The sequence below is a fragment of the Ailuropoda melanoleuca genome, chromosome 18, assembly GCF_002007445.2.
Source record: "Ailuropoda melanoleuca isolate Jingjing chromosome 18, ASM200744v2, whole genome shotgun sequence".
Lineage (NCBI taxonomy): Eukaryota > Metazoa > Chordata > Mammalia > Carnivora > Ursidae > Ailuropoda > Ailuropoda melanoleuca.
The window spans coordinates 15119415-15135557 of NC_048235.1; the positions used below are offsets into that span (position 1 = coordinate 15119415).

Here is a 16143-nt window from a genome sequence, read left to right on the forward strand (position 1 = left end):
GCCTACTGTCGGCGGCCCCTCGCTCCGCGCGCCGCTCCCGGGCCCCGGCTCGGCGTCCGCGCGCCGCTCCCGGGCCCGGCGGGAAGTATATCCCTCCGCCGCAGCCACGCCCGCGAGCGCCGGCGCTCGTTTCTGCCGCGCGGAAACTCGATCTCACTTTCCCCCGCGGCCGGACGGAGCTCGCGGGCCCCGGGCAGCGGCCCCCGCCACGGGTCAGTGACCCCCTGCCGCCACAGCCGCCAGCTCCTCGCGAGGAGACAAGCGAGCGCCCAGGGTGATCTGGCGACCCTCCGGAGAGCAGCGTGGGGCTTGCCCCAGTGCGGCCGTTACTTACGGCTGGCACACAGATTTGTGCAGGGAATTAGTACGGAATGTGTCCTGCAGGGAAAGGGGAAGCAGTTCAGCCTTGGGGCGGGGGGAGCCAGCTGAGGCTAATAAAGCTTCCTCCGGCTCCCTTTAGATTCCCTAGAACCTTCAGGGAATTCCTAAATCTGCATTTGAAAGCCTGTTCTGGGGATGCAATTGCTCGGTGGAATAAAATCTTCCAAAAGGTCTCCCAAGGAATGCAGTTAGATCGGATCTACTTCCTCCTTAAGTCCACACCAAGATCCAGGGAAAATGAAAGCGCCTCCTCCGCCACTCCGTCGTGCAGAGCTAGTTAAACCCCAGAACCTCCCCGACCCCGGTCACGAACCCCAACGCCGGCCTCTTCTGGCGGACACCCCAGGCTCCCACGTCTGCGGGACAAAAGGCTGCGGAGCCGCCTCGTGCGCTTTCCCAGCCGGCAAGTGCACCCCACAAACTGTGAACCCGGTCTAACGTGCGACTCCAAGCTCCCTAGGGAGAAGGGGGAGCCCCACGCCGGGAAGCCCCCCAGCACGAGCGCGCAGTCCGGGGTCCCGGGGCTGCGAACCCAGCCTCGGCGCCGACGTATCTCCGGCCGCCGGCTCCGCACAGCTGAGCCCGGCCGAAGCCCGGACTGCTCCCGGGCGTTGGAAAACAGCCCAGAGAAGAGGGCGGACATGACCTCGGAAAGTTTGTGGGGCTCGAACATTTAACACTGTGAGGACAAAGAGATCTGATCTCCCCGGAACCGGTGGAGGGGGCTGCGGGGGGGACCTGCAAGGCAGACGGGGGCGAGTGAGTCTAGGGTTAAAGAGAGAAAGTCCTCGGTTCAAAGTTAATGCAGTCTCTTCTTAAAACATCCCAAATAAGGTGTTTGAAAAAATAAAGGTGTCTAGCAGGTTATGGCTACGAAGGAAAAACAATGCCTGCAGAGTGAATGTGCCGATTCGTAGCACCAAGAGTAGGTGGTGTGCCCATTGTGTGGAATACACATAAACTCACGCACCCAGCAAACACCACCATCCAAACACTCGGCCGTGGCCATAAATGCGCAGTGTCCTGGACTTACAGGTCTATTTTATACTTCGAACACATCGAAAATAGGTGACCTCATCTCCAAGCTCTACCGGTTTGCGCCCCTTGCCTAATTCCAACTTTCAACAAATCACAGTCACACAAGAACGCCAACAGTTTGCTGGGGGGTGGGGGTGGGGGGCGAGGTCGAGTTGGAGGGGAAAAAAGAACAGTAAAATGTAAAAAGACATCATCCCATAACATAAAATCACAAGACGTCTTAAATGGCACAAAAGAGTTCCTGAAGAAAATGACCATTCATTAATAAATAAAAACCCTCACTCGGGCTAGAACATCTGCTTGGGAATCCCGATTTTCCAGGCTCACTGCGAAACCTAATTGCCTGGAAGAAGTTGCACTTTTTCCCCACAGGAACAGCCGAGAGCCAGAGATGGAGATTTCAGACCCTGGCGCTGCCACGTTTTCCTGCTCCTTTAGCCCTAACGAAACGGAATAGAGATGCCTCTGCTACCATCGAATTACCTTCACGAGAAAGAGAAATGCAGTTCAAGCTCCGCGTTTGTCCTTTCGATTGTTGGCCCTCCCTAACCCTGTCCCCAAAGGCTTTTGGAAATTAGGGGACTGGGGGACGGTTCCTGAAAACGAAAACGCTTTCCTCCAGCACCGCCTCTCCAACCAGGGCACCCAAGCTCGTATGTGAAAATTCGATACCGAATAGCCGGAGTGGGTGGCAAGGGAGGGCTGGGAGCTCACGCCCACGTCCCAGGAGCGCCCGGCAGGTCCAAGTTCTCGGCCCGCGCGGAACCCAGCGGGGACCGCACGCCCTGCCGGGTGCCCGGACTAGAGGGCGCTGCGCCACTGCAGATCGCGCGGCCCCGAGGTGCGCCCTCCCTGGGCACCATTTCTATAGTAAGTTACATTCAAAATAATGCACAAACAGCATGGCTTTTCAAGTTCTTTTGAACAGTGCTATGTACGTATTTTATGAATTCCAAAGCCTGTGCAGACTGATCTTGCCTCCCGAGCCATGTGCAGCGAGAGGGGTGTGCAGCTCGCCAGGAAAAGAGCCTGTAGGATGCACACGCTTCCCTGCACTAGCGCAGGGCCAGACACCCCACGCAATTTCATTTACGTTTAAACTTAAATACAAAAGGCTTATACTAAACAAAGAACTCACCAGTCCAGCCACTCGAGCGAGTCCTTGGGTGCTGGCTTTAAAGTCTCCGGCAGCTCCGTAATCCCCACAATTTGGATCTTTGCTAAAAGCCTATCTCCAGTACCAACTTTGCCTGCTTCCGATCTTCAGCATGTCCCCAACGAGAGTGCGATCCGCCCGCGCTGCCCGGACCCGGGGGGCCACATCTCCGGAGGCTCCCGTCCCGGGTGGAAAGTTGAACACTATAAGGAGGCTGAATGAGAGTGCGCGAGGGCCACGGAACAGGGCCGAGGAGAAGCCAAGTTTGTCAGGACATGTCCAGGCAGCGAGCCGCCGAGTTCAGGAGTTGCGGCCGGGAACTGCGGCGATCACTGCCTCTTCCCCACTCCCTCCCTCCTGGAGGAGGTGGGGGAGGGGAGGTGACGTCAGCGCCCCGCCTCGCCCCCCGCCCCGCGGCGCGGACGGGATCCTCCTGCGGGGTCCGCCTCCGCGACAGTAGCAACGCGGAGCGCGGGGCTGGGGCCGCCTCCCTTGCCGCAGCGCTGTGCGCCCGCAGGCGCGTAGCCCTTTCCACCCGGCGGCGTGTCCCCGGCTCCGCCGAGCGCCGGCGTTCCGGCGCTCAGCACCCGAGCGGCCCCGGAGCCCCGCGGCGCGCCCCTCCCCGGTGTTCTTTTTTGCAAGCCCCCTCCCGCAGCGTTTCCCACGCATCGAACTGCAGGTGATGCTCTTCGTCTTCTGTAGCTGAATTTCGCCGCGACGTGTCGCCTGCCCGGTGTTTGCAGGGCGGGAGCAAGAACAGTCCCTGCAGACTGGCCTGGACGACTTGGACTTTGTAGCCCTCCAACTTCGGGATGTGATATATTTTATATATTTTAAATAGTTCTTGTGCTCTAGCGCTGTTTGTGGTCTTTGTGTCGAAAATCACAGAGCCATATTGTAATTTTCAAATCCTTTCCAAAAGCGCCTACGTTTTTACACGGTACTCCCAAGCGTGTAAGGTTCCGAGGGGTGTGGGGAAGAGATGGAGGAGGAGCCAGTTTTTAATGTGTCTTACAAACCATCCGTCGTGATAGGGACCAATACACAAATCAGTCGTCTACTCGTAACGTAGCCTAAGATAAATGCGACACTATTGAAATGCAATTTATAAACGAACGCATGGTTTTTATGTAAGCGTCCAGACTCCAGGAAAAATATCTACTGTGGAATGTTGTGGGGTTTTTTAATGCCGCTAAAGTACCAAAATAAAATCTATCCTGAACAGCGTGAAATTCCCAGGGAGCCATGTCTGTGAGCTGACACTGTCCACAGAAGGTCAGCATTAAAACTCAGAGAACCCTGGAAAAGGCGAGGACGCTGGGAGCGGGTTCTATCCGTACATTTGCAGCCATTGTTGTAAATCTGCGGGTCTGTTCAGCGGGCTGCTCTCCTCGCAGGGTAAAGAGCAAAACCCAGCGGACACAGGAAACAAGGCAGGGAGTTAAACAGTTATGAGACAAGAAGATTAAATGTTGGAGTATTGTGTAGGAGGAAGTCGTATAACTGCTCTAAATTTCAGTTTCCTCATCTGTGATAAGGAATCGTATTTTTTTTACACGGTGAAAATGCATTTGTGTATTTATTCATTCAAAAAAAAAATTACTGAATGCCATGCTTTTGCCAGGGAGACAACATTCATCCATGTGGGCAACACTTTCACTGAGCATCGTCCAAAGTGTCTAGCAAGCGCACAGCGGTACATCAACAGCCGTTTTCTTACCCTCCCCACCCGCAGTGTGTCAGCTTTCTCATCTCTAAAATTCGGAAGAGTAAAAGGGAGGTTATCACAAGTAATCCAAGATACGTTTTGATTTAGAAGGGAGGAGAGGGCAGTGAGAAGCTAAGAGACAGAGAACTTTGGGAAAGGACCTTAGGCCTCTGCAGACCAGAGGGCAGCCGCCGGAAGGTGCCAGATTCCTGAGGAGGGAGGAGGCAATCAAAAGAAAGACTGGCTTGGGAGGCCAGCCGGTCAGTGCGGAGGATAGACTCTCATGCTTCACTATTTCAACACACAGGCTCGCTCCTTTTATGTCAACAGTTGAAATTAGAAATTGACCACAAATTACAAGTTCTTATTAATGAGCCACATAAATTTTCCCCAGATGCTGCTGTGCAAGTCAATTTGATCTTTAGAGTTATCATAGGTAAATCAAACTATTTCCATTTAAAAAAAGAAAAAGAAAAAAAACACAAACAAAAGGAAAGTATCTAGAATTGAGGGTATCACTCAAAATAGCTATTTTTAAAAACAAAGTGAGAGGAGCAGAAAACTTTTAGCAAGCTCTAGACCTGCCTGTTCCAATACCATAGGTAGATAACTAGCCACAAGTGGTTGTTTAAATTAATTTAAAATCCAGTTATTTTGGTCTCACTGGTTACATTTCAAGTATACCATATCAGCTTGTGGCTAGTGGCTACCTATTGTTCAGGATGAATGAAAGAATTATTTTCTTCATGACAGAATTCTATTGGACAGCATCATTATAGACTTTGCTATTATCTTTGGAATGCTACATCAAGTATTATAGTTTTTCATGCACCCGATACTGAGTCACTTCCAAAGTAAAAAAAAAAAAAAAAACAACCAGAATCACAGAAGGATTCACTCATTCTGCAAATATTTATCAAGTACCAACAAAATGCTATGAGAAATAGGACTCGAATTTTAATGAGTTAGATGTGTTTGGTGATTAAGAACCATTAACATGGCCTAACATGGACTTTTAATTGTTTGCTTTCATTGCCAAATACTAAGACCAGGGAAAATCATACACTTAAAGCAGAAAAGAATTCTAAGGCACTTTTAGGCCTAGTCCTAGGATTAAGTAATTCTTAGTCTGATTGGCTTCTCTGTTCCTTGTTCCTGTTCTCACATCACCTGTGCTCCCTTTCTGCCTACAATTCCTGGAGGTAACACCCTCTTCAGCCCTCTTCTGCCCTCTCCGCTTCCCCAGCTTTGGAATTATTTTACTCTTTGCACTCAAATACAGCTCTCCTCTGGGATCTGCTTGTACTCTCCAAGGGGGCCATTAGAACTGACAAGGACTCAATCTGATAAGAATCAGTGGTGGTTAACTATGGGTATGAATATGTTAATATTTCTAGTCCCTCCGAAGTGCCTTGTTAACAAGGGCTTTCTTAAAGCTAAACCTTAATGGTAAATTTCATTCTAATGGTGAAATTCCAGATGCCCTGGACAGTTGGGCAAATACAAATCACTTACTGGGTAGCTATTAAAAAAAAAAAAAAGTATACCTTATTTAGGAATAGAATGGGGTGGTTGTGGACCTTCTGTCCCTACAAAGATAAAATCAACATCCCCCAAGTGGTTTAGGACAGGATCTTGCTGGATAAATATAATTCTTACAATGTTTTCTCAGCTCAGTGACTGAAGGATCCCAAGTCTACCTTTTTGAACAGCAAGCAATGAATCTTTCAGAAACTGTTAAAAACACTTTCTCCATAAAGATAAGAGAAAGAACTCAAGATCAGTAAATCTGGTTTGAGTCTAGTCTTTGCCACATAAAATCTAATGTTTTTGGTTATTACTAAATTTGGGAGTCTCACTTTACTTTATAAAGGTGCATCTCTAAGAAAACCAAAAAAAAAAAAAAATCTGCCTTGACAGTTGCGAAAGATACCAATAAAATACACTGATAATGACTACAATATCGTTATTCTCCTCAAATCTACCCACTATTTCTCACCCTACCCCTCCATCCCGGCTATGAGGCTCTGTAGATCCAATAATAAAAAATAACCTTGATTTGAAGCCAACTGTGCCCCAGACTCTGCTCCAACTTCTTCGTATGTATCATCTCAGGTAATTCTTGGAAATCCTGTAAGGTATGAGTAATTATACCTACCACCCTGTGCCAGATGAGAAACTGAAGCTTAGGTAGGTGAGGTAACACCCTATCCATTTTCTACACTAATTCCTATACCCTGCACCTCGTCTGAGCGCTTTATGACCCAAGGTGGTGGTTGTAGCTCGGGAAGCAGCCTCAGAGGAGAGCGAACACCTACCAAGTGACGGCTGGACGAAGATACTCCTTTGTAGCAGCTATACTGAGTGTGGAGAAGAAATTGTTTAAAAGTGGGTCCTTCGATCACAGAACGAGAGCATCACTGACGTGTTTAGGAGTATTTATATGTAATACACCCATTATTTGTTTGGCCTTACTACTTTTCTAGGTAGATACACATACTCTTAAATGCATTTTGATTCAAAATCATTGTCTGCCTTTTAACTTTAGTCTGAACAGCAGAAACATACACACCAGTGGTTCTCAATGAAGTCTGACAAGGACTATCTCACAGGATTTCCTGATCAGCATTTCAATTTATATTTCACTTTCCTTTCCTGGTCTGCAACCACGAGTGTGTGCTTTCTTTCTTTTTTCCGTTCCCATATGACAATGTGGGAAATTCCCTCTACCGATACTTTTTGACTGTTACGATACCATCCATTTTCCTGGTAGAATTTTTTTGGTCATAAAGGCTAATATGAGATTAAAAGGATCCCATTTGGGAAATGAGAATTATAATAGTCCTTCAAAATCCTTTCTCTAAAAGATGATCTATCTAAGTCCAAGGGGTAGTTCTGTAGTCTTGGTCATGGGCATGTGGACCAACTGCAGCCAATGAGATATTAGAGAAAGTTTGCTGGACGCTTCTGGCAAAGAAAAAAAAATGTCTCCCTCCTAAGAGAGAACCACAAGAGACATTACGTCTTTCTTTGAACGTTGTCGGATTAGGGAGTCATGCCTGGGACTATTGTAGTTATCCTACTTGCTGAGGAGGAGACCTAAACCAGGGAAGGCAAATAAAGGTTCTCGATAACATTGAATAAACCATCTCTGAAGGCCATCTTAACTCAAGACTTCTTTAATGGGAGATCAGAAGTTTCCATTTTATTTAATCTGAACTGTGTCAGGATTTGGGGTGCTTGTACCTGACATCATCTCCCACAGCTAGATAATCCATTTTAAAATACAGTAGGAATTGCGTGAAAGAGAAAATAAGTGATGTATGTCCTCAACTCATCGGTCAATAGGAATTGAGCCTGACTCTCATGACAAGATGGAAGGACACTTGGAGCTTTTTCCTTAATGGTGAAAAAGAAGCTTTTCGATACAAAATGATTCAGTCTTGCACACTGTCCATTTTTCTACCATAAGGAAGATGAACATAAGGATATGAAATTTTATTTATTCAACTAAAAGATTTTCCTTCATTCCTACTGTTCTTTCCTCTCAAGTGCCCCAATCTCTTTAGCATATTTCCCAATATCTTTGTAATGAACTCCCAGAAGTAATTTCTTAGAATCTACAGTGAGTGTTAACCAAACTAGGATTTCAAATAATTACCAGAGGATAAAGCAGTCAGCTGGATTGCCCACTGGCAGTAAATCCATGACATTTGAAATTTGTATCTATTTGTTCCTCCAATTGACAAATATCCCATGCCCAGCCAAAAAGTGAAATTGGTTTATATTCATCATGGCCCGCTTTGTCCACGCTTTGCCCTTTATTGAAATAGAATCAGTAAAGAATTTTTTTTTAATTAAGATAAGCTATGGTTGAAGGTATGGCAATCTTTAAGTCAGCTGTATTGTTTTATATGTTTAGGAAAGAAGAGAGTCTGTTTCTGTCCATTTCCTAAACAACAATGTGTAGAAAGCCTCTTCTCTTCTCCTGTAGGAGTAGACAAAGAACAAAGCAATCTTTGTAAGGTAAGGGGAGTGAGAGAGGATTCTGGCCAAATGGATGGGACAGGAGGATTCTTGCTGAAGGCAGCCAAGGTGATCCAATATTACCTGGGAGATGGTGGGGATGACGACATTTGATCAGATATCCAGGGTGGGAGATTCTGACTATGCCGACTTAACAGATTTCTTGCTACAACTGAGTGATGCTGGTCTGACAAGGACAGACACCAAGGTCGAGGCCTAGAGGGCTTAGAGAAGCCTGTCTAGCGTTTGGTCCAGCAGAGAATCTTTGTCAGTAGTGGGCTCCTTCTGTTGTTTCTACTCTCCTGTAATCGTTTTTCCTGAATCAAGCAAAGAAAAGGAGAGGAACAACTGTTATTAATCAAGCCTCTACGACCTTTTGAATCTCAGCTGTAATGTTTGCAGGTTAACATTATTAGTCTGTGTCACTAGTTTATAAAAAAGCCAAACTGTGTGAAGAGGTTGAGGGCGTGCCTGAACGGGGGAAGGCAGAGTGCTAGAGAAGAAAGGAGGTAAAAGTCAGAAGATTTACGGGAGAATTTTGCCTCTAACATTTACTGGCAAGTTACTGAGCTTCATAAGTAGTGACGTGATTTGCTGGACTACAAGATGGGGGCCCCAGGGATCCCCACTTGTGACTTGCACACCTTTGTGTAATCTCCTCCCATATCTTACCAGCCAGGGTCTGGGACAGTAGAATAAGCCTACGTGATGGTATGTCACTTCTGAGATTAGGTTATAAAAGACAATGAACTCTCTTTTTCATTATTTGCTCTGGGACAAGCCCAAAACCTCCATAGTGAAGAACGGAAGTCTTACAACAACCACGATTCCAACCAACTTGGAACTCCAAGAAGGAAGCGGGTCCAACCAGCCCCAGTCAAGCCTTTGGATGCATGCAGCCCCAGAGACAGCCTGACTGCAGACTCATGACTGACCCTGAGCCCGATCACCCAATGAAGCTGCTCCCACACCCCTACCCCTCACCCCTACCCTCAGAAACTATGTGAGATAGTGTTTGTTATTTTAAACTGCTGTGTTGGGGGGACTTTGTTGCTCAGCAACAGATAAGGAAATTTGTTATAACAGCTTCTTACCAAAGCACAGTAAGGAGTCAGTATAAGCATGGATGAAAAAAACTCAAAGTACTACATGAATGTCAGAGCCATACCAGTAGAGCGGAAGAAAGTATCTCGACCACCACCATCCAAAAGAACTTTGTGTGCGGATGGAAATGTTCCATCTCTGCCATTCTATATGGTGCTAAGTACTTGACATATGGCTAGTACAAAACGAGGGGTTGAATTTTTTATTTTACTTAACTTTGAATCATTTAAATTTAAATAGTCAAAGGTGGCTAATGGCTAACCATCTTGGACAGAACACATCTAAAGGTTTCTAATCCAACAAATGACTATTTCAAAACAGAGTCGAAAAGAACACTGTATATAAAAATTCATGAGCGTACTATCTTTACCAGTTATGAATTTCCAAAGAAAGACTTGTGTTTTTATGATGTCCAGAAATTATGGTTTGACTTGAAGTAATATTTCCTCCCTTGTATGAAAAAAAATGCATTTTATAAACTGGGTGTTTTGAGACCTCAGATTTCCTTTTGCATGCATGTATGCAATTTATTACACACGAAATTATCAGATCAATGGACTGTCTCACACAACTGGCTAATTTGCATGGTTGATTGAACAGGTATACAGTGAACCAAATGTGCTCACGATTACCTTAACTACACAGGGTGCGGATGATTCAGCCACCTGATGGCTGAGAAGGAGTTAATGACCTGAGTGTTTCTTCGCACCACTTTATTTAGTGATGTCATTTGGTAAACAGGAGACTGCTGATGCCAAAACAGCTACCGTAAGTTACTTGCAATGATAGTTAAACCTGCCTAGAGATAGACTTAAGTGTATACAAGATTGAATTAGTTGAGGCTTGTAGGACGCCATGCATGTCATGCTGTTGGTAGAGCAGGAATGTTCATCTGGATTTTCTTATTCTTTCTAAATGACATATGTTGAATTGTGCTCTGTAATAAAGCTGATGTCACTTAAACGTCGACTGTATCCTCAACATAAAATCCCTTTGTCATGTCAGATCATGCCTCATAGCCTCAAGCTTACAGTCCTCTGATGGTAAGCTATCCACCAGTGCTGCTGACACTGAGTCAGGATGAAGGGCAGTGGTATCCCCTCCATGGAAAACAGTACAATTAGATTCTTAGCTCATATGATGCACAAAAATTCCCCCTTGATGAATTAAAGATGTAAGGCTTTAAGGCCAATTGTTAAAATACTTAGAAGGAAATATAAGAAAATAATTTATTTTGGACTATGGAAGGATTTACTAGATAAGCCACACTATGTTCTAACCATGAAAGAAAAGATCAAGAAATTCAATTCATAAAAATTAAGAACCTCTGTTTATCAAAAGACATCATATTATTTATTTATTTATTTATTTAAAGTATTTATTTATTTTAGAGAGAGAGAGCAGGAGGGGCACGGGGTAGGGAGAGAGAATCTCAAGCAGACTCTCTGCAGAGCGCAGAGCCCAACTCGGGGCTTGATCTCATGACCCTGAGATTACGACCTGAGCCAAAACCAAGAGTCTGACACTTAACTGATGGCACCACCTAGGCACCCCAAAAGACATTATTTTATTTTATTTTATTCTATTTTCTACTTATTTTTAAGGATTTTATTTATTTATTTGAGAGAGAAAGAGAGGGCATGAGGAGAGGGAGGAAGAAGGAGAGGGACAAGCAGACTTCCCACTGAGCGGGGAACCCCACACAGGGCTCGATCCCAGGACCCAGAAATCATGACCTAAGCCAATTCAGATGCTCAACCAACTGATCCACCGAGGTGCCCCCAAAAGACACCATTTTAAAAAGTGTAAATGCAATTCACGGGTTGGGATAATGCTCATTTAATAAATGTAATTAACAAAAAATTAATATCTTTAATATAAAGAAATCCTACAAATCAAAAACAAAAAGACTCAATAGAAAAATAGGAAAGATTCAATAGAAGAGTGGGGAAAATCACAAACCTGTAATTCGGAAGAAGACACAAACTGTGATTGTACAAGTAGTGGGTTAAATTGTGGGTTGCAAAATAACTGTCCATGTCCTAATCCCTAAAACCTGTGAACGTGACCTTTTTGGAAAAAGGGTCTTTGGAGATGTAATAAATTAAGAATCTTGATCGTTTCAATCATCCTTGAATATTCAGGTAAGCCTAAATCCAATGGCAAGTGGATTTATAAGACATTCAGGTGAGAGATACACGGAGCTTAAAGACCACAGGAAGGCAAAGGCGGAGACTGGGTCCATGCAGCCACAAGCCAAGGAATGCCTGGTGCCACCACAAACTGGAAGATGCAAAGAAGGATCCTTCCCAAGAGCCATCAGAAGGAGCACGCCTCTACCGACACCTTGACTTTGGACTTCTGGCCTCCAGGACCACAGGAGAATACATTTTTGTTGTTTCACACCACCCGGTAATGGTAATTTGTAAAAGACAGCCCTAAGAAACTAAAACAATGCTTAAGAAGAGAAACTTTCATTTGTTGTTAGAGAAATGAAAGTTAGGTCCTCAATGTAATACCCTTATACACAAACCATGCTGACAAAAATTAGGATGTCTGATCGTATCCAAGGTGAAGGTATGGCTCAACAGGAACTCTCATACGATACTGGTAGGATTCTAAAGGGATGCACATATGTTGCAGAACAATTGGGTATTGCCTCGTGAATCTGCACACATCCTCATAATTCAGCAATTGTACCACCAGGGTTAGCGCACCCCAGAGGCACTCTGAAACACATACCCAAGAGACACCTGTAAGAAACTACTGCTGGGTTTTTTTTTTTTTTTTTTTTTTACGATTGTAGTTTTAAGTAATCTCTACATCCCACAGGGGGCTCAAACTCTTGACCCCGAGGTCAAGAGTCCCATGCTCCACCAACTGAGCCCGTCAGGTGCCCCCAAAAAGGTATAGCAGTTTTGTTCGTAATAACAAAAAACTGGAAACTACACACAGCAAGAGAATGCAACAAGAGAATGAGAAACTAAATTGCAGCATCTTTGCATTGTGAAATTTTCACAGGGAAAACGAAAGTGCTATTGTTACATGTAACAATATGAATGATTTTTAGAAAGAAAATATGGTGTGCGTAGTAGAAATTGAAGAAAATTTGTCCAAAATCCAGCAAAGCTAAACAATATGTTGCTTAGGAAAATATACATATACCATATTAGTTTTTAAAAAGGTTCATGGCTACTTGAGAGAGGGCTGGAGATATGTTCTGATACAGAATGTTTAGTCCTGAGATGGGGAATGGGTTCCTAGATGCTTATAACTGTTCTGTGCTTATTTACTTATTTCATGTAAGCTCTTCTTAAAAATATATTACTATTAAAACTATGTAATACCAAAATGAAACAAGCAAAGGAAAATGCTGTAATAATTAGGACCACACAGAGATCATCTGTAACCTAAAGCTGTCAGTGTGCCTGTTGAATACCTTTTGACAGGTATTTAGAAAATTGGAAGGTAGAAAGAATTAATATAACCTCAAATTCAGAGATAGAGAGAAATAAAATGACCCTGTGCACATGTGTTGAAATGAGAATAGGCTGTTATAGTAGGTAGTAGGGAAAGGGGCCATAGCTCAGACAAAGGGAGACAGGACAGAACTACCTAGATAAAAGTCTGACCCGTCACAAAAAAGCTTTCCTAGACACTTAAAAGCCTATGAGTCATGCTTTGAGTAAAGATGAATTAGTGGGATCAAGAGGCCAAAGCTACCAGGTACTCTTAGGAAACAAAGAAACCAACAAACAAGGTTGCAGAACATCCAGCTAAGACACTTACCTGGGCCTCGTAGCTGGAGTACAGACGGCTGTAACCTTGTGACTTGACCTTGTGTCAGCTGTTTTAAGTGAGTGTGCGTGGAGACGGGCAGAGCTCCGTTTTTGTACCCGTGTGCTTAGGTCTTCAGTACAAAACCCCAGGGCCTAACAAGCTTTGCACGTTCACTTATTGGCTGTAGGGAATTATCCCATTTGAAGTGTGCCATCTGTTTCCAGTTGGGACCCTAACTGATACAAGCAGGCCTATTAATTATCTCTCTCAAACCAGCTGTTGGCAACCCTGGGCGTGGTTTCCTGGCAGCTATTACCAGACACCGTTTGCCTATACTCTTTGTACGCAAAGGGGTCCGTACAGAGCAGTGATTCTCAAAGCGTGGTCTCTGACCGTCCACGCCAGCATTACCTGGGAACTTAGAAATGCGAAGTTCGGCGGCACCGACCTGCTGAAGCCAAGCCTCTGGTCGTGGGCCACGCAATCGGCTTTCACAAGCCTTTCAGGCGATTCCAGTATGTGTTAGAGCATGAGAACCATTAGCCTACGCGAATCACAATGGACAGTGCAGTGTCCTGAAGCTAATAGCAGCTGAACCTTTTTTTAAAAACAAAAGCTGTATATCGTGCACAACATGATGCTTTGATGTACACACACGTAGTGAAATGAGTGCTAGAGTCAAACTAATCAACATACCCACCTCCCAGGGGCACCCGGGGGGGGGCTCGGTGGCTCAAGCGTCTGCCTTCGGCTCAGGTCATGATCCCAGGAGCCAAGGGTGGAGCCCGGTGTCTGGCTCCCTGCGTCTGCTTCTCCCCCTCTTTCTGCCCTCCCTCCCTCCCTGCCCTGAACTCGCTCTGTCTCTCACTCTCCATCTCTCTCGAATAACTAAATAAAAACTAAAACAAAAAATCATACCCATCTCCTCACATAATTAACATTTTTTGTGTGTGTGTACAAGAGCACCTTCTGAGAGCTACGCTCTGAGCTAATCTCCACCGCACGACACAGTACTGCTAGATGTAGTCATCACCGTGACATTAGATCTCTAGAATCTTCCATCTCACAAAACTTAAACTCTGTACCCTTTGACCAATATCTCCCCATTTTCCTCATCTCCCCACCCCTGGTAACTATCATTCTACGCTCTGCTTCTATGATTTTGACTATTTGTAGCTTCCACACCTAGGTGAGATCATACAGTATTTTTCTTTCTGTGTCTGCCTTATTTCACTGAGCATAATGTCTTCCAGGTTCACCCATGTTGCTGCAAATGGCAAGATCTCCTTCTTTTTAAAGGCTGAATAATATTCCTTATATATATAAACCACCATTTCTTTATCCATTTATCTATCAATGGAGACTAAAGCTGTTCCGTATCTTGGCTGTTGCAAATAATGCTGCAGTAAACGTGGGCGTGCAGATATCCCCCGAGGTATTGGTTTGATTTCCTTTGGCTATCTGCCTAGAAGAGGGATTGTGGGATCATATGGTGGTTCTGTTTTTAATTTTTATGGAGGAAAACCTCCATAGTGGCTGTACCAATTTACATTCCCACCAACAGCACCCAAGGGCTCCTCTTGTTCTCCACATCTGCACCACATGTTATCTTTTGTCTTTTTGATAAGGCCCACCCTAACAAGTGTGAGGGGGTCTTTCATTGTGCTTTTGATTTGCACTTCCCTGGTGATGAGTAATGTTGAGCATCTGTTCACGCATCTGTTGGCCACCTGGATGTCTTCCTTGGAAAAAATGTCTATTCAAGTCTTCTGTCCATTTTTAAACCATTTTATTCTTATTCTTGCTATTCAGTTATATGAGTTCCTTATATATTTTGGATACTAGCCCCTTATCAGATATATGACTGGCAAATATCTTCTCCCATTCTTTAGGTTGCCTTTTCATTTTGTTGTTTTCTTTGACATGCAGAAGCTTTTTAGTTTGATGTAGACCTTGTTTATTTTTGGTTTTGTTGTTTGTATTTTTCATGTCATATCCAAAAAATCATAGTCAAGACCAATGTCAAGGAGCTTTCCCCCCATGTTTTCTTCAAGGAGTTTGACCCGTTCCAGATCTTACGTTTAAGTGTTCAACCCATTTGGAGTAGATTTTTGTGTATAGTGTAAGATCAGATCCAATTTCATTCTTTTGCATGTAGATATTTAGCTTTCCCAGCACCGTTCATTGAAGAGACTCTCTTTTACTCATTGTATATTCCAGATGTCCATGTTGAAAACTAGTTAATACTGGGGCACTTGGCTGGCTGGGTCAGTAGAGCATGCAACTCTTGATCTCAGGGTTGTGGTTTTGAGCCCCATGTTGGCTGTGGAGATTGCTTAAAAATAAAATTAATAAAAAAGAGTTATCACTGTATGCTTGGGTTTATTTCCGGGCTTTCTATTTTGTTCTATTGGTCTGTTTTTGTGCAAGTACCACAGAGTCTGGATTACTATTACTTTGTAATATAATATAGCCTGAAGGGAGGAGGGAAGGGGGGTACCCAGAAACCAGGAAAGAAAGAGTCAGGTTTAGCCACCGTGAGAAAGAAGTGACTTGCCATGGAAGGACACAGGCAGTCCAAGGTAACCACACAGGAAGGGAACTAGGGGAACAAGTACCCTGACTTCATTAGCCTCCCTCCCCCAGTTTCCATCTGAGCTCCTCAGGGAAGCCAAAGAGCAAGGAAGACCATTGATATAATCCACAAAGCCCGATCCCCGGGACACAGAGCTGAGTGCGGAAGGGTAGCAGGTAGAGGGGCAAGTGAAAGATACTGGGTTCCTGCCAACTCACATCTTTTATTTAGCTGCCCTAACTGCAAGTGAAAGTTGACAGTGAGATGATGGGACCAGAGACAGGCAACACACATTCTGGGTTCTTGTCCCGTTTTCTGCTATCATGTTAGGAAAGAGCACAGTCTGAGTCCGGCTGGCTGACATTTATGGAATTC

The 16143-nt window shown here is 44.7% G+C and overlaps 1 protein-coding gene across 6 annotated transcripts in view; it reads right to left on the bottom strand.

Annotated features, from left to right (window-relative positions):
- FAT1 (FAT atypical cadherin 1) overlaps positions 1-2947 on the bottom strand; it is a 123304-nt gene extending 120357 nt beyond the window's left edge. For 4 of the 6 annotated variants that reach the window (XR_004621887.1, XM_002920677.4, XM_011226817.3 and 1 more), the window contains exon 1: positions 2558-2946. The gene's annotated coding sequence lies outside the window, so the exon portion shown is untranslated. Of the gene's footprint in view, positions 1-1902; positions 2021-2557 lie in introns of those variants that run through there. The other 2 variants (XR_004621886.1, XM_034647473.1) reach the window with 2 other exon arrangements.
- Positions 2948-16143: the final 13196 nt, after the last annotated feature.